General features: G+C 40.9%; 1 pseudogene; it reads right to left on the bottom strand.

Moving 5' to 3' along the window:
• Positions 1–365: 365 nt before the first annotated feature.
• LOC140601890 (hydroxymethylglutaryl-CoA synthase, mitochondrial-like) lies at positions 366–19579 on the bottom strand (annotated as a pseudogene).
• Positions 19580–19618: the final 39 nt, after the last annotated feature.

Below are 19618 nucleotides of genomic sequence, written 5' to 3'. Positions count from 1 at the left end.
CTCGGCCCTGTGTTTATTTGCCCAGATAACACTGGCAAATTCTGAGCAAGGAGCTACGGCTGCCCTTGAGGTCATTTCCGGACCAAACTGCATGATGGCATCTTTACATCAGTGAAGGAAGCCGGGTGCAGAGGCCTTGTGTCCCCACAGTTTCCCCTGTTCCTAGGAGAATGGAATTGCATTAAGGCAGGTGTGTGTGAGGTGAGTGCTCAACAGTTTTACAGCTGTGGGGGTCGGTGGGGCTCCAGAGAGTGGGGCCCTCAGAGCCAGGAGGTCCAGGAGGCTCCTCTGCATGTCAGCTGGGGCATGTCAGCTGGGGCACGTCTGTGCTCTAGTTTCCAAGAAATACAAGACTGATTTCCTCCTCACTTTTGCAGTGTGTTTTATGGGTTTAGTACCAGCTACAACATTTGGAAATTGATAGAAAAACTTAAGAAAGGAATCAAGATGTAACAGCACAGAAATCTAATAAGGCTAATGGCCACAAGGGAACACGATAGGCAGTTATCTGGATTTGTATCCCAGGTCTGGAGGGCGGTGATTCTGGGCTAGGCCTTCCCCTCTTCCTCACTCCCTCTTCCACAGAGGACTCCTGCCCCACCACTAGCCCAGGACGGTGACTGCAGCAGAGAAAGGCAGGAAGGACCACTAAGGATGGCCCCTCACTCTCCAGGGCCGCTGCTTCTGGGGACAACTGTGTCCAATCCAATCCGTTTCCATCTAAGAGTGTGCTTTTAAAAACATGATCCATGGGCAGAAACTCTGCTAGTGTAGATTTCCCAGGCACCACCATCTGTAGGATCTAAAGAAGCAAAAGAAGGACATTCAGTGTGAGTCTCACCCCGGGCATCCCTCTGCCCTTGCCCCCAGTACCTATTTCTTGTCTGAGGTAAGGCTATGCAGAGGGGCCCTCCTGCCCGCATCAGGAGCCTGCCCAGCTCCAAGCCTGGACCTCTGAGCCACCTGTGCCCAATGTCACAGGAGCCAGGGGACGTGGGCAGGGTCCCCATGATGGTTCTGCCTGACAGAAGAGCAGGCTGGACAGTCTGAAAGTGCTGTGTGTGACTTGGAATGTTGAGAAATAATAAAGGTCAACAAACATAATGTTGGTGCAACATATGGGCAAACACACTCTTCTAGTCCAGGTATGTCCCACATAAGTGGTAGGATGCACATCCTGGATCCCATCTGACATAAAGTGACCAAAAACATTATTGAAAATTTCAAATCCATCAACTTCCTTTTAACCAGTTGCAACCAAATGGACATTAATTACCTCCTGCCTGGACTGTTTGCTGGAACAACCTGACTGGTTTACCCTTTCTACCTTTGTTTCTCTTCGACCTAGTTCCAAGTAGTAGCCAAATACTTGAACTACATAAATTAAACAAACATCATCCATTGCTTAAATCCCTTCAGGGAGTTCCTCAGTTCTTTTTTTTTTTTTTCTTTATTTTTGTTATTATTTAATTGTATTTATTTGACAGAGAGAGAGAGATTGAGAGAGAGAGAGAGAGAGAGAGCACAAGCAGGGAGATAGAAGGCAGAGGAAGAGGGAGAAGCAGGCACTCCCTGAAGCAGAGAGTCTGATGTGGGGCTTGATCCCTGGGATCATGACCTGAGCTAAAGGCAGACGCTTAACCAACTGAGCCACGTAGGTGTCCCCTTTCTTTTCTTTAAAGATTTTATTTATTCATTAATTTGAGAGAGAGAAAGCCAGAGATAGCGAGAGAGAGAGAGAGCACAAGCAGGAAGAGGGGGGGAAGGAGAGAGAGAAGCAGACTCCCTGCTTAGCAGGGAGCCCATTGTGGGCTCCATCCCAGGACCCTGGAATCATGACCTGAGCTGAAGGCAGATGCTTAACTGACTGAACCACCCAGGTACCCTAATTCCTCTGTTCTTAGTCCAGATGGGAGCCTCTGTACTGGTGAGGCAGAGTGGTTCCTTTTACCTGATGAATCTTACCAGAAGTGCTTGATAGAAAGACAGGACTCAGCTGGAGAAGCATCCCAAGACACTTGAAATTAAAAAAAACAAAAAACAAAAAACAAAAAACCTTGCTGCCAAGCCATAACTGTAAGGGAAGGCACCAATCCTGGAGCCAGCCAAGTCCTGGGCAGAGTGCCTGCACGTAAAGAAATCAAAACACAAGGAGCCCATTGGCATTATATTCTGCCCTTCAAATAAGCCATCAACCTATCACCCCAATCTAGTCAACCTCTTGTAAGTAGAAATGGGCTCCAGGCACTTTGCACAAAGAAGGGCTTTTAGAAGACCCTGGAAATAAACCCAGAAAGAAGGAAACTTGCCAGGAGAGTGGCCAAAATCCAAGATACAAAAGGCACATTGAACATAACAGAATTTGGAATATAAAAGGAGCTTCTCTCCAACTACAAGGACAAGAAGAGTTCAGTGAAATCTAAGGTTTGGAGGTCAGGCCACTTCAAGGCTTCCATGTTGTCTGGCAATGCTCAGCAGTTGTACCTTTTAAATCATCCCTTCATCAGTAATAATTTGATTGAGTTCATATATGTATCTCCTACATTATGTGTGGGTACAAGTACATAAAACCCACAAAACAGAGTATCAATAAAAGTAACAACTAGCATCTGAACACTTGCTGAACATTAGTATTTTAATGCCTTTACAATTTAACATTCATCAAAACACTGGACAGTAGGTATTGTTAGTGTGCATGTTTTATAGATGGAGCAAGTGAAGCACGTAGAAGTCAAGTATTTTTCCAAGATCAAAGCTAATAGGTGGTATTTAGACCTCACATATGGGTTCTACACTTGATCTTAGCCAAAAGAAGCTTCACTTATGGGTTCTAAAGCTACACTCTCCTAACCACCATGCTTTACTAAGGACAGAGATTTTAAATGGATGAGATAAAAATATGCATCAAAGTTCTACTATTTGCTTGCTTTATCCAAGTAGATCTTGCACATACCTTGACATCATACATCATCACTTTGGAGACCACTCTTTAATATTGATACTAAATCTGCCTCTACATGCACCTTTGAAATGAGTTTCTTTCATTATCTCTCATTCCATCTTCCTTCCTTAAAAATTTCTGAACTGGAAAGTGAACCAAACCTGGTTGACTCTTCAGACCATGGAGTGGGGCGTAGGAGGCGGGGCTAGGTGGTTAGGTGTAGTACTCACCGGGACAGAAGGGAGGCCAGGCACCCGTACAGGGATGAGGTGTACATATTCCTATAATGCATGGAGAGGTAAAGGGAGGCCTTGGTTTTCTTGTTGAATGTGTCCAGGGAGGCCTTTTGAAGTGCTTTATCCATGTCCTTGTTGTAGTTCCAGGCACCTGGGAGGCAGCCAGAGACACAGGCCAGGTGAGAGATCACAGAAAGGGAAGAAGGCATCAAGGGGAAAAAGTAAGAGCGTCTGGAGAGACTTTTAGGCACTTTTTTATTACAAAATATTTGGAAATACAGACAAGTACAAAGAAAAACAATGTCAATCATAGCCCTATGATTCAGAGAGAGTACTTGGGTCAGTTTTCCTTGTAGCATCCATCTCCATTTTCATAAGGCTAACTAGAAAATAAAATCATGCTGTGTATTCTATTCAGCATGCATCCCTAACTAATTTTCTCTATGACCTTAAATCACCATCCCTAAGCACTTTAAAGGCTGCAGAATGAGCCATGATATGATGTGCCCTACTAGAACCAGTCTCCCCATTCCTGTCCTCCCCAGTTTAAGCACTACATGTTCCCTTACACATGTGGATTTACTGAGCCAAAAGGTGTGCACATCTTTTGGGCCTTTGTTTTGTGTTTTCTTTTTCTCCCCAAAGCCCTTGTATCAATTTACACATCCACTGTTGCCTGTTTTCCCAGAGCCTCATCAATTCTGGGTATTCAAAAATTTTTAAAGGCTATGTAAGGAAAATGGTAACTTGTTTAAATTTGTTACTAATGAGTAAGCACATTTGAAAATAGGATCCTGTGCATTTCTTCTTTGAGGAAATTTCTGGTCCATATCTCTTGTTCATTTTTCTATTAGGGTGTTTATCACTGATGAGACTTCCATATATTAATGATATTAAACTATTGTCTTTGGTATATGTTAGAATTTTTTTCATGGAGCAAGTCTTATAAGTAGTGTTTGTGCTCATTTTGACGTTTTGTGTTTGATGTTAGTGGCAGGGTTAGTAATAGTAGTTAGTAATGGGGACAAATATTGGTAGAATACTCCAAAACTTGAACTTAACAGCGACCAAGAAGAAAAGGGAATATTTTGTTTCCAGTGGGAATTGTGTATTGAGGATAATTCTTTTCTATATGTCTTGGAGTAATGCATCAATAAACAATATTCTTCAAAGGGGGTGAGCTGGACTATCTCCATTTCATAGATAGGGAAATTAAGTTAATAGGGCAAGACATTAACTCAACAATGGCAAGTGAGAATGAGGCCTGATGCTCCCAAGCCATCTTTGGATGGCTCCAAAGTTGCCATCCTGTACTGTGTGTCACTACTGGCTGACAGGAAGTCATTGAACATCAGGCGAGCCAGGGATTTCTGGACCATCTTGCAGAAGGGTGTGTGAAAGATCATAAACTGTAAGTCATCGAGAGTGAAAGGCCGATCGATGCCAGCTGGAAGAGGAAGTGTGAAAGTAAGGATGTGCCATGGCAGATGAGCCGCGTAGACCTACACCCCAAGACCTAAGTGTGCTGAGGGACTTGTGGCATTCCAGAGAACCAGCTCCTACTCCAGCAAACACTTGAAAGGTTTGTTCGTTCACTTTACAAGTATCTTGCTAAGTACTCTATTTATAAGGAAAGAAACACATATTTTCTTCCTGTCTACTATTGCCAACCTTTGTGACAGATAATTCCTCCAAATAAAACTAGTGTTGTGTTACTTTGTCTATTTTTAAAAAGAGGAAACAAAGTTTCTAAAATATGAAGATAGGTCATGTGTCCAAGGTTACCCAACTTGAAAATGGCTGACATTGGATTCATTTTTATTGTTTATTTTAAAAAAGATTTTATTTATTCATTCATGACAGACCCAGAGAGAAAGGCAGAGACATAGGCAGAAGGAGGAGCAGGCTCCCTGTGGGGAACCCGATGTGGGACTTGATCCCAGGGCCCTGGGATTATGCCCTGACCCGAAGGCAGATGCTCAACCACTAAGTCACACAAGTGCCCCTGACTTTAGACTTTGGTTCTGATGTCCCTGACTCTATAGCCACCCCAGACTCTCTTTTAGTGCTGAGAGCCAAAGCAGCATCAGTCAAATTCCATATGAGGTTAAGGAGCAAAATTAGAATGCTGAAGGAATTCAGAGTTGGTGAGAGCAGTTAGCCAATAGGAGTGGTTGGAAGGTAGAGAAGTCCAAGTCCACTGCTTACTCATATGGGCCAGTGGTGATGGCTGGCATCCCTTTCAGTGCAGTGGAAAGGGCAAGAAGTGGCTCCTAAGGCCACCCCTACAGCATCCATGTTCTGACACTTCCACAAATGCCTTTTCCCACACTGAAAACTGCCTATCCAGGTGCCCTTCAGGCCATAGTTAAGCAGGTAAGAACCGTTTTCTTTTTTTTAAAGTAGATTGCTCTGTACTCTTAAAATATTGTTTCTTTTCTGATTATGAAAGCAATACATATTTTCTTAGCAGGAAAACTCAGAAACTAAAGGTGAAAATAAAATTAACTTATAACATTACCATCCAAAGAAAAATCACTAACACTTTAGTACACTGAGAGTAGAAGTAAGATTTTTCATCATCGATCAGACTTTAAAAGGTAGCAAATTACAAACTGTGAGTCAAATCAATCCTGACTTCAACAGAAACAAATCCAAGCCCCAGTAGGATGTGGTTATTCTGACTCACCACAGTACCTCTCCAGGTGGCTGACACCCACTGGTTTCCTACTGGTGGCTTTGGCCCTAGATTGTTTACTTTCTTTCATTTAGCTCAAGTTAAAGGCAGCTTCATACTTGAATTTGGATTGCTTCCAGATGGACTTTAGCATAGACCCAGAGAAGGGTGTAAGAGGAAGGGAACATGAAACAATTCTCTTGAGATCATTTTTGGAGGAGAGAAGGAACCTTGTCTAAACCTTTAGAACCAACTCATGGCCACAAAAATACAGTATCTACTCCTGTCTTCTGAGCCCTGTACCTTGCTTCCACTGGCTCTGGATTTTTTTATGGTATTATGCATAACACCTGTTCAAGGCCCATAGGTAGCACTGGATGGAGAGCTTCCCATCCACTTGGGTACTCTGTAGCTGTATCTGGTTTGTAGAAGTCATATATGTTCTTCGTGTGGGTTCCTCTAAGCTCAGGCAAGGCGCATGGAGAGATTCAGGAACTGTTTTATGCAGCCTTATGGAGCAGAGAGGATAGAGAGCCATGTACTAACAGTTTCCTCATCTTTCTCTGTCTCAGCCCACTCAACATCCCTCCTATGTTCAAAGGGAGTTAAAAGATGGTTTATCTTATATAAATGAGATTTATATTTCCATTTCCATACATATATGGCCTTAACAAAATCTGGAATAGTCACCAAAAGTCTCAAAGGAGAACCATTCTCCTTATATGCAATTATCTTCTTTCACCTTCAATTGTCAGTCAGGCTCCTTAAAGAGCCTCATCTGCAACACCAATGTCATTCATTCCATGCATCATTATTCCAATGCATGATGGTGCAGAAGAGGAAACCACACAGATCCCTCTCTTCCCTTCCCCCTTGCCCTTTGCTCCCCAGTTCAGCCCTTTGAAGGCAAGCCATGTCATCTTCAAATCCATACTTCAGCCCTGTGTAGTGGGTATGCTAACTTGGGATTGGGAGCTATGCATTTGCTGTGCACAGTCTCTTGGTACCACATTTCCACAGTTTATCACAGACCTCTTTCAAGGGTCAGAGGGGCCATGGGCCCAACCAGCACAGTCACAGCTCTGGCCCCACCTGTGGGGTGAGCATTATCACCAGTCACTATCACTGGGATAGACTGCAATGTCTCTGCAGACCACACTGCATAGCCACCTGTAATGAAAGACAAGAAGTAATTATCTCTACTCGAGATCACTACCCAAATCTCATGTAGACTCTGTGCTTCCTGTGAGCTAGGCACAATTTTAAGTACTAAAGATACACCAGTGAACAAAAAGAAAAATCCCTTCCCTCACAATAAGTCTATATATCAGGTATAGTTATTCCCTCCTTATCAACAAAGAAATGGAGGTCCAAAGAACTTAAGTCACTTGGCCCAAGTCACACAATTAATAGGTGGTATGGTAAGGATTCAGATTCAGGATTCCAACACAAATTCAATGAGAACCCAAGAACCTTCTAAGAATTATAACAACTCTACCTCCAACCCCAACAAAAAAGCATTGTTATACATATTGCTTGGAAACTATAGAAAAATATTTAGAAGACGTTAAGGAAAAGATTAGTAAATTTGACTACCTAAAAATTCAAACTTATCATCAGAAACAAACTCAGGCAAACTGGGAATGTATTTGCAGTACTTACAACCAACAAAAAACTATTTCCTTCATTTATAGAAGTCTCATTAAAAAAAACCCAAAAATATGTATTGGGAACGGCCAATGAACATCCTAAAAATATTGAATCTTTCTTATAATGAAAAAAAAAGCAAATCCTTATTTTTCCTTATTAAATTGACAAAGATTAAAAAGCTTGATAATATGCATTGTAGGAATGAACTTTTGTACAACATCTTGAAGAACAATTTGGGATATTTTTTTTTAAAGATTTTTATTTATTTGAGAGAGAGAGAACAAGCAAAAGAGATGGATAGAGGGAGAAGCAGACTCCCCGCTGAGCAAGCAGCCTGATATGGGGCTCTATCCCAGGACCCTGGGATAATGACCTGAGCTAAAGGCAGACACTTAACCAAATGAGCCAACTAGGTGCCCCTACTTGGCACATCCTATCAAAATTTTATATCAGCATAACTGGTAACTCCATTTCTAGAAACCTATTCTTACAATACATTATCACAAGCATGCAAAGCTATTATGTGATATTATGTAATGTTTTATAATTGCAAAAATATACAAAATCTAAATATCCATCAATATGGGACTAATTAAATAAAATTTGGAATATTCATCAATAGAATAATGTAAGGCTTTTAAAAGAGGAAGTAAATCTTATATATATTGATATAGAATGACCTCTAAGACATCATAGAGATAAGGAATAATATGTACAATGTTAAGAACTAAAATTGAATAGTTATGTATGTGTGTTCTTGTAAGTACAAAGAAAAATTCCGGAAGAATACATAGAAACTGTTGATGTGAAATTCTGGAAAGTAGTAATGGGGTGTCAAAATGGAACTCTGTCTTTGCTTTACACTCATTTGTGTGCATGCATATTTTTTTAGCTATACATTTCAATTACTTTCACTAACAACCCAAAAAATGACAAGAAAAATGACGTCTTCTGGACAATCTGAGGCTGTACCACTTTTTCTTCCATCATAGTACTGTGATTTGGAACTTCTTGGTGAGTCCCAAAACCACTTCTGCTCATCTGAAGAAACCCCAGCTGGATGGTTGGACAGGTCAAAGCTGACATCCCACCAACATTGGCTTTGTCTGGTCTTGGTGGTTGCCATCAGGCTCAAGCTTAAATATGGTTTTTGTTTTGATACAACTAATGATTCACATCTCAATAGTTTTTTTTAAAAAAAATTTCCCCTCTACCAAGGCATCATGTTAAAGAGGGAATATCTTGCCACTCATCAGAATCTACTCTTTTAAAATGACATAATTGAAGATGATGCTATTCCCAAACAAGGTTTTGATTTTCTGTTAGAGGCTAGTGAGTATCCCATGCCCTTCATTTCTACTCTTCAACTAAATGCTTGGCTGAAATATTGATGGTGATGGTAATAGGGGTTGCTAAGGAGGCAATAATCTAAGTGCCGAGTAGGAGAAGCACTCTACCAACAGATTTGATGATGTGGAGATTGGAACATCGCAAATCACGGAACAATTGATGGTGAGCCTATGCAGGGCAGTCAAAAACAATACTGAATAAATTAGGTGCCTGGGTGGCTCAGTCGTTTGAGCCTTGGACTCTTGATCTAAGCTTAGGTCTTGATCTCAGAGTCGTGAGTTCTCTCCCCACACTGGGCTCCACGCTGGGTGTGGAGCCTACTTAAAAAAAAATTACTGAATAGGTGTGTGGAATTGCACCAGATAGAAAACTGTCTAATTCTTTTTGACTTCGCTTTGAAATAAAAGAATATTTGATTAGATAATCTCTAAGGTCCCTACCAATATTAAGAATTTATAATTAATTTTATAATGTGTGTTCATTATGTTAATTGTAAATTATGTTCATTATGAATGTTTTAAATTCCAGTTTCCACTTAGTAAACATACTAAGTCCAGATAATATTTATTCACGTATCTGTGGATCTCTTGTACAGGCAGGTTGCCAAATAAGAACTCTGAGGCTCAAATGGTTAAGGGATATAAAAGAAAGATACAAGAAAATGTTAATATGTTAATATGTTAAGGAAGAAATATGGGGTGCTTTAGTGGCTCAGTAGGTTAGGTGTCCAGCTCTTGATTTCAGCTCAGGTCATGGTATTAGGATCATGGGATCATGATCGGTGTTGGACTCTACACTCAGCAAAGAGTCTGCTTAGCCCTCGCCCTCTGCTCCTCCCCACCCACTGTCTCTTAAATAAATAAATAAATAAACAAAATCTTTCTAAGACTATGTTAATCAAAAAATAATTTCCTAGTAACCAGACAAGGGAATAAGAGAATAAAGACTCTGTGTAACAGTCTGTCCTGTGACTCTTTTTTTTGTTTGTTTTATCCTGATCCTTTAAGTCTATTTCTACCAGGATGTTTTCTCTTTAATACCTAAACTTGTTTAAATCTCCTTCTCTCAGAGGCTTCAGAGAAACTTCTGAGACATAGGAATATATTTGATTTTTTTTTTGTTTTGGTGTCTCATCAATGCCACACACTATACGTAAGATATCAGATCCTCCATTTTTCTTACCTATAAATCAGGCATAATACCTACTTCCTAGGCTGTTGGGGGGGTCTAAATGAATGACTTGTGAACATGCTACCTAATTAACAGTATAAAGCTATAGAAGTCTAAGCAGTTATCAACATTGTGGTTGTCGATGATAGCAGCAGCTGTGTGAATAAGTTGTCGTCCCCTCCCTGATGAAATCACTTAGGAGATGGAGAAACAAAACTGAGGATTAAACCTCTAACCCAGCTCCTTTCTTACATAAGGTCTTGGGAAACACATACCATCCCAGGAGCTAGACTCCACCCAGTTGGCAGCATTGAAGAGGGAGGCAGTGCCACCATAGCAGGCATTGGTGGTACCTATGCCCTCAATGTCAGTATTCCCTGAATCCTGGAAGAGCTCCATGAGCACTGTTTTGACAGCCTTGGACTTGTCAATGACCATCTCTGTGCCCACTGCCAGCCAACCCACAGAGTTCCATGGGAACTGCATGCACTCCATTAGCTGCTGTACCACCGTCAGACACAGGGAGTTGAGGTCCTCCTGGACAGAGCAGAAGCCCATATGGGTTTGGCCAAAGCCCACCGCGTAGCTCCCTGCTTCCACATTGTTATAATTCTCCAGGTCTGTCTGGTCCATATAATGGGTGGGGAAATAGACCTCCAGGGCAAGGATACCATATCCTTTGGCCAAGTATCTGTTTTGGCCAAGGGGACAGCAAGGATTGTAGAAAACCTGTAGTGGAGATAACAATCAAAATCCTAGTAATGGTCTCCAGCCAGTCTTCTAAAAATACAATACAGCAATCATTTCATTCATTTTGAAAGCTATATTGTATATTTTGAAGCCATATTATCAGATGAGTGCAAATTTAAGGTGGTTATCTTTCTGTTAAGTTAATCCTTTTATCCTTATTGAAAGTCCCTCTTCCAGAGGGCCAGAAAGCATATTTGAACAAATCATAGCTGAGAACTTCCCTAATTTGTGAGGGAAACAGGCATTCGATCCAAGAGATAGAGAGCCCCCCACCCCAACAAAATCAATAAAAACCATTCAACACCTTGACATTTAATAATGAAACTTGCAAATTCCAAAGACAAAGAGAAATTCTTAAAGCAGCGAGAGACAAGAGATTCTTAACTTATATGGGGAGAAATATTAGATTAACAGCAGACCTCTCCACAGAGACCTGACAGGCCAGAAAGGTCTGGAAGGATATATTCAAGGTACTAAAAAAGAAGAACATGTAGCCAACAATAATTAATCCAGCAAGGCTGTCATTAAGAATAGAAGGAGAGATAAAGAGCTTCCAAGATAGGCAGAAGCTGAAAGAATATGTGACCATCAAACCAGCTCTGCAAGAAACATTAAAGGGGACCCTGTAAAAGAAAGAAGAAGCCCAAAGAAATAATCCACAAAAACAGGGACTGAATAGGTATTATGATGACACCAAATTTATATCTTTCAATAGTTACTCTGAGCGTGAATGGGCTAAATGATCCCATCAAAAGATGCAGGGTTTTGGACTGGATATTTGCTGTCTCCAAGAGACTCATTTTACACCTAAGGACACCTACAGCCCGAAAATGAAAGATTGAAGAACCATTTACCATTCAAATGGCCCTCAAAATAAAGCTGGGGTTGCAATCCTCATATCAGATAAATTAAAGTTTATCCCAAAGACTGTAGTAAGAGGTGAAGAGGGACCCTCTATCACACTTAAAGGATCTATCCAACAAGAAGACCTAACAATCATGAATATTTATGCCCCTAATGTGGGAACTGCCAAGGATATCAATTAATAGCCAAAGTAAAGAAATACTTAGATAATAATACATTAATAGTAGAAGACTTCAACATGGCACTTTCTGCAAATGACAACTATTACAAGCATCACATCACCAAAGAAACAAGGGCTTTAAACAACACACTGGACCAGATGGATTTCCATCCAAACGCAACTGAATACACATTCTTCTCAAGGGCACATGGAATGTTCTCCAGAATAGACCACACACTGGGTCAGAAATCATGTCTTAACCGATACCAAAAGATTGGAGTTGTCTCATGCATATTTTCAGATCATAATGCTTTGAAACTAGAACTCACAAGAAGAAATTCGAAAGAAACTCAAACACGTGGAGGTTAAAGACCATCCTACTTAAAGATGAATGGGTCAACCAGGAAACTAGAGAACAATGAAAACTAATGAAACTAATGAAAATAAAGATACAACCATTCAAAATCTTTGAGATTCAGCAAAAGCAGTCCAAAGAGGGAAATATATCGCAATTCAAACCTCCCTCAAAAAAAATGGGAAAAAACTCAACACAGAAGCTAACCTTGCACCTAAAGGAACTGGAGAAAGAATAGCAAATAAAACCTACACCAAGCAGAACAAGAGAGATAATAAAGATTTAAGCAGAAATCAATGAAATAGATATGAGAAGAACCTGTAGAACAGATCAACAACACCAGGAGTTGGCTCTTTGAAATAATTAATAAGACAGATAAACCATTAGCCAACCTTATTAAAAAGAAAAGAGAAAGACTCAAATTTATAAATCATGAATGAAAAAGGAGATATCACAGCCAATATCAAGGAAATACAAGTGATTTTATAAACGTATTATGAGCAGCTATACACCAATAAATTAGGCAATCTAAAAGAAATGGATGCATTTCTGGAAAACCACTAACTACCAAAACGGGAACAGGAAGAAATAGAAAATCTGAACAGGCCAATAACCAGGGAAGAAATTGAAGCAGTTATCATAAACCTCCCAAGACACAAAAGTCCAGGGTCAGAGGGCTACCCAGGGGAATTCTATCAAATGTTTAAAGAAGAAATAATACCTATTCTACTAAAGCCATTTCGCAGGAGAGAAAGGGGTGGAATACTTCCAAACTCATTTTATGAGGCCAGCATCACCTTAATTCCAAAACCAGACAAAGACCCCACCAAAAAGGAGAATTATAGACCAATATACCTGATGAACACAGATGCAAAAATTCTCAACAAGATACTAGCTAATAGGATCCAACAGTCCATTACGATTATTCACCATATCAAAGTGGGATTCATCCCCGGGATGCAAGGCTAGTTCAACACTTGTAAAACAATCAACATGATAGATCACATCAATAAGAGAAAAAACAAGAACTATATGATCCTCTCAATAGATGCAGAGAAAGCATTGGACAAAATGCAGCATCCATTCCTGATCAAAACTCTTCGGAGTGTAGGAATAGAGGGAACATTCCAGAGCATCTTAAAAGCCATGTAGGAAAAGCTCACAGCAAATATCGTTTTCAATGGGGAAACACTGGGAGCCTTTTCCCTAAGATCAGGTCTATATATACTCACTACTGCTATTCAACATAGTCCTAGAAGTCCTATCCTCAGCAATCAGACAACAAAAAGAAATAAAAGGCATTCAAATTGGCAAAGAAGTCAAATGCTCCCTCTTCGTAGATGACATGATACTGTACATAGAAAACCCAAAAGCCTCCACCCCAAGATTGCTAGAACTCATACAGCAATTCAGCAGTGTAGCAGGATACAAAATCAATGCCCAGAAATTAGTGGCATTTCTATACACTAACAATGAGACTGAAGAAAGAGAAATTAAGGAGTCAATCCCATTTACAATTGCACCCAAAAGCATTAAGATACCTAGGAATGAACCTAACCAAAGAAGTAAAGGATCTATACCCTAAAAACTATAGAACACTTCTGAAAAAAATTGAAGACACAAAGTGATGGAAAAATATTCCATGCTCATGGATTGGCAGAATTAATATTGTGAAAATGTCAATGTTACCCAGGGCAATTTACATGTTTAATGCAATCCCTATCAAAATACCATGGACTTTCTTCAGAGAGTTAGAACAAATTATTTTAAGATTTGTGTGGAATCAGAAAAGACTTCGAATATCCAGGGGAATATTGAAAAAGAAAACCAGAGCCGGGGACATCACAATGCCACATTTCAAGTTGTACTACAAAGCTGTGGTCATCATGAAAGCATGGTACTAGCACAAAAACAGACACATAGATCAATGGAACAGGAGAGAACCCAGAAATGGGCCTTCACCTTTATGGTCAACTAATATTCGACAAAGTAGGAAACACCATCCACTGGAAAAAGGACAGTTTCTTCAATAAATGTTGCTGGGAAAATTGGATAGCCATGTGCAGAAGAATGAAACTAGACAATTCTCTTACACCATATAGAAAGATAAACCCAAAATGGATGACAGATCTAAATGTGAGACAAGGATCCACCAAAATCCTGGAGGAGAACATGGGCAACACCCTTTTCAAATTGGCCACAGAAACTTCTTGCAAGATACATCTATGAAGGCAAGGGAAATAAAAGCAAAAATGAACTATTGGGACTTCATCAAGATAAAAAGCTTCTGCACAGCAAAAGAAACAGTCAACAAAACTAAAAGACAACCTACAGAATGGGAGAAGATATTTGCAAATGACATATCAGATAAAGGGCTAGTATCCAGGATCTATAAAGAACTTATTAAATTCAACACCCAAGAAACAAACAATCCAATCATGAAATGGGCAGAAGACATGAACAGAAATTTCACCATGAAGACATAGACATGGCCAACATGCACATGAGAAAATGCTCCGCATCACTTGCCATCAGGGAAATACAAATCAAAACCACAATGAGATACCACCTCACACCAGTGAGAATGGGGAAAATTAACAAGGCAGGAAACCACAAATGTTGGAGAGGATGTGGAGAAAGGGGAACCCTCTTGCACTGTTGGTGGGAATGTGAACTGGTACAACCACTCTGGAAAACTGAGTCGAGGTTCTTCGAAGAGTTAAAAATAGAGCAATTGCACTGCGGGGGATTTACCCCAAAGATACAGATGCAGTGAAACGATGAGACACCGGCACCCCAATGTTCATAGCAGCAATTGAACTCCAATTAAAAAATATACAAAAAAAATTTTTTAATTAATAAATCTTTCAAGTATTAAAAAAAGAAAGCAAAATGCACTCATTTATTTCCCAAACAAGAATATCATTTATTTGCCGATCCAACCTTGAAGAAAAGTTACATTAAAAAAAATTGGAATAAGAACAAAGTGCCATTTGGCTAAGTGCTAAGCTTGTTCAATATATGATTCTGTGTTATGAGATGACTGTGGATCGCCTGATTACTCGTTTGGGTCCTTGATATTTTTTGCCTTCTTTTTAGGGTTAACTGGTGGTGCTTCTTTCTGTTTGAACTGCATATACTGTCCTATCAATCTCCTGAAAAACACAACAATCACTGAGATGACTAAGAAAATAAGGCGCAGTAACATAATGGACACAATCTGTATTGGGGAAGGCGCCTCCTCTTTCTGCTTCCTCGCAGGCCCATTGTCAATGCTTCCTCCATACCCTACCTCCTCACAGAATGGAGGGGCCCAGCCATACATGCAGTGGCAGTTTTTTTTTTTTTTATTGTTGCAAATGCCTTGGTGGTTACACTTTTGAGGAAAACAGTTAAAATCCAAGACTGAATCGTTCACACAAGTTCTGTTAATACATAGTCCGTTATAACCACAGCGGGTACCATCATTTATTACACCTATGTCAGGTATTCCCATGGGTATCATGGCTTTGTGGTAGCCTACCCCCCAGCACATGAGATTTTCCTCTTGCAGATGAGTAGAGATGACGATCGTATGCTCTGGCAGATCAGGGATGGTGTTGACATTTATACACTGCAGCCTGCCGCACACTGCATTTGCCTTGGTACAAGCTTTATAGGCACGGACTCCTAAAATTTCACAGTTCCCATATTGATCACCCATTAAATTAACTGCGTGATAGCACTGATCAGGCGCCTCCTTGGCATGAGGTCCAAAAATGTTTTGGCACTGCACATATCTGGAACGGCACCTCTTTCTGAAACAAAGGGAGTTATGCTTGCAAGGGGTTCCATCAAGCTTATAACTGTCATTTGGGCAGAAATTTGAGATTCCATTGCAGTACTCTGCAAGGTCACATTCATTATCTTCCTCTCGACACATGTACCCAAGTGGACGAAAGTGGCAGTTATGACAGCAAAGCCCAGTGCTACAATTGGCACCCTCCGTGAATTTACAATCCGGTTGGCAACACTTGTCTTTTTTACACTCCTCTCTTGAACCACAATCACAGTCTTCATTCTCTTCCACAATTTTATTTCCACATCTCACCAGCCCTGTATCCAGTGCTGGGATATCATTCAGACAGAGTGCTGCTGAATTTACATGATCAAAAAACTGCAAATAACTACAATTACTAAATCCACTATTCCCAGTGCCCATGATACAAGTTCGCCTACCCCTACATTGACAAAATTCTGTATCATGTTTCATTCCTACACCATGGCCCAGTTCATGAGCAGACGTTCTGCTGGCAGCAAGAATATTTCGATTTCTATAACTACTTACTGATCCACTGTAGTTTGTTGTACATGCACCTCCAATATATGCCCATCCAGAAGCATGATGTAAAGGCATTGAAATATACAAATGTGACCAATCTTTTGCCGCAGTAAATTTGGCCTGATCTCTTAAAAATGTGTTTAGAATATCATTTGTTTCCATTCTGTCAAAATTTAATCTGTCCCTTTCTGTCCATATTTCAATACCTTGTAGATGTAGCCTCATACCAACCTCTTTAAAGAAGGTGTCCATAATTGCCATCAAAAGAACAGCATCATATATGACTCGAGTAACATTGGATTCTGAAAACAAATATACACCGTGATCAAAGAACAGGTACACTTCCATGTACTTCTGATGCTTATAGGAATTATAAAAGTCGCTACGCCTAGCCATATTCTCATTCTGGGCTGTTTTTCTAGTACATCATTAGTTAAGCCACAGGTATGATTCTGAAATTTGTCCTCTTCCTTCAGGAGATATATGACATGTTCAAAGCTGGAAGAGCCCCTGAGGGGCTCGATTTGGTAATGTTCCTCATCAATTTTCAATATGCCTCGAAGACTCCCCATGCATGTACTTAAAGTAGCCTCTGAATCCTGAGTTCCTTCAACCGAGCCTACGTAGTTGCAGTCCCTGGGTATGTAAGGATGATCCTCCAGGAGTTTCTCCTGTTCCGTGTAGGAGAGAACCTTCAGATTTCGGGGTAATAGAAACCTCTTGGGCCACAGGTGAAGGACATACTTCTTGCCTTTGACCTGCAGGAGGTAAGACACTTGCTCCACAGCACCCTGCTGACCTCCCCGGAAGCTCAGCTTCTTGGGAATGATGATTTCATACGACTCAAATCCCCACTCAGGGTGAAAAATCATATCCTCGCCAAGAGCACCCACCAGGAGCGCCACGAGGACTAGCGTGGGGAGCGAAGGGCCTTGGGGGAGTAAGGTCCTTCCTGACCTCATGGCCCCAGATCTCGGTCCTAGCAGGTCAGTCCCTGCAACTGGCCTGCGAGTCAGGGTCCAGGGGCGGCCTCTAGAGAAGTGGGAGCGCAAAGTGCGGAGCTGCCAAAGCAGGGTTTGCAGGAAACCCCAGCCTCCCAAGGCTCGGTCTAGTTGACATTCCCAGAACTTACCTATCTAGTTCGCTTCCTGGGCGGTGCCGTTGGGCGCACGAGGGAGAACCGAGGGAGAACCGAGGGAGGGGTGCGCGAGAATAAAACAGGCGAGAGGGAGGGGCTGCTGGCACGAGGGATGAGGGGCAGAGAGCAGCTTGGACAAAGGAGAAGGGCTGCAGAGAAAGGAGGACAACGCTCTTGCTCAAGGGTCAGTCCGTCCTATGCCGGTTGGGCTATTTCCATTCGCCCTAGGACACACCTGACGGTTTCCCTCGGTGGGTGTTTTCTAGGCAGAGCGGCAGAGGCAGACACCACCAGGGGTCTCACCCCCTCCCCTCCCCGGGCAGTGCCTGGCTTCCGGCAAGAGAAAGACTCCAGCTCATTTTGTCAAGTGGCTCTTTCTGCTGTGTGTCCTTGGGTGCCAGGGACTAGCCAGGTTGGGGGAGGAGGGGGTGGCGGAGGAGGGGGCGGTGCAGAATCTAGGAATAGAAGAGCACCTGTGAGAGCAGAAGAGCAGAACCCCGGGAGCTCTCCCAGAAAGGCATCCCAGTGGTTATGTTTGTAGTATGAGTGGTGGGTGAGGGAGGAGGTCAGGGATTCAAATGATTTCTAAACAGCTGACAATACCAAACTTTGATGAGGGTGTAGAATGACAACAACTCTTACACATCTCTGGAGGGAGTTTAATAGGCTGAACTGCATTAGAAAGCTCTTTAGTGGTATCTCATACAGTTGGAAATATGCAGACCCTACGATCCAGCAGTTCCACTCCTAGATACATACTCTACAGACATGTGTGCATGAATTCACCAGGATACATGAAACAGCAATATTCCCCAAATTGGAAACAATTCAGCTTTCCATCAACAGTGACTACAGCAATGGAGATGATGCATCAGAGTTATTTATATGCATGATGAGGACAAATATTACAAACAAAGAAAAACAAAACACAAACATAAAGATCAGAATCAGACGAAATTAAACGTTACTTTTAGGGCTACATGCACTTGGTAAACTGAATCTAGGAAATAATTACAGGAACCGTGAGGATGAGCTGTCACCCTACTTCTAGGGTGTAATCAGGAGTGGATGAGGAAGGGGCAGGGTATGGTTCATGTAGCTTCTAGAGTGCCTGGCTGTTGGGGTTTGCTGTACACATCTGTTAAACCATTCCTAAAAACGTATGCTCATTTCTGTGTGTGTTACATTTCACAATGAAAAAAAAAATGCTTTAATAGCCCAGAAGTTTGTTTCTACTTTCTGAGATGAGACAGATATGCTTTGCAATCATTAATCTTTAGGTTGACACATTAGCTGGAGTCATAAAGGTATCGGTAAGGGATAGTGCCAGTAGACTGACTATGGCTACTATCTTTTTAACTTATGTCTTGAAATTTTATAGCACGGAGTATTTTGTCCCTTCCTAGAATAGCCATCATTCATTATGTCCCTTTTGAAAAAGAATTATTAAAAAACTATAGATGAAGAGCTTCTAACTTGTTGATATTAAGATGAAAGTAAGCACAACACAGCAATGTTTCTCTGCAAAAGTTACCTTCTGTATCAGTCTGGGTTCAGTCAGGAGAAAGAATCCACATCATAGTTGAAGAGGGAAATGTTAGATAGAGAGTTATTAATTTGAACAGGGAATTAGAGGAATAAGAGATTTGCTGATAAACTGTACAGAGAATTCTAAAGAATATTGGAGATGTGGATAGAATACTTAATACAGCAGGTATGCAATGGTATTTCAAAAGTAGTGGTACTATTTGATAAGTGTTTCTGTGCAATTTCTAAATATCTTCTAACATATTTGTGTTGATAAATGACTTTTAAAATTCTTCATACAAAAAAAAAATTCTTCATACACATAGGGCTGCTGGTTGGTTACAATTTTTTTCTAATTTGATGTTGCTATGTTCAGTGATACCTGTCTATATAATACTGACCCTTTGAAGCACTGAGATTTTTAACATGGCTTCATCCATGTGCAATTTTTGTGATGTTCCAGATATTCTTAAAATAAA

This window comes from Canis lupus, chromosome 12 (genome assembly GCF_048164855.1).
Source record: "Canis lupus baileyi chromosome 12, mCanLup2.hap1, whole genome shotgun sequence".
Classification (NCBI taxonomy): Eukaryota; Metazoa; Chordata; class Mammalia; order Carnivora; family Canidae; genus Canis; species Canis lupus.
The sequence above is the reverse complement of the archived record's forward strand: the minus strand, read 5'-3'. Positions and strand labels throughout refer to the sequence as shown.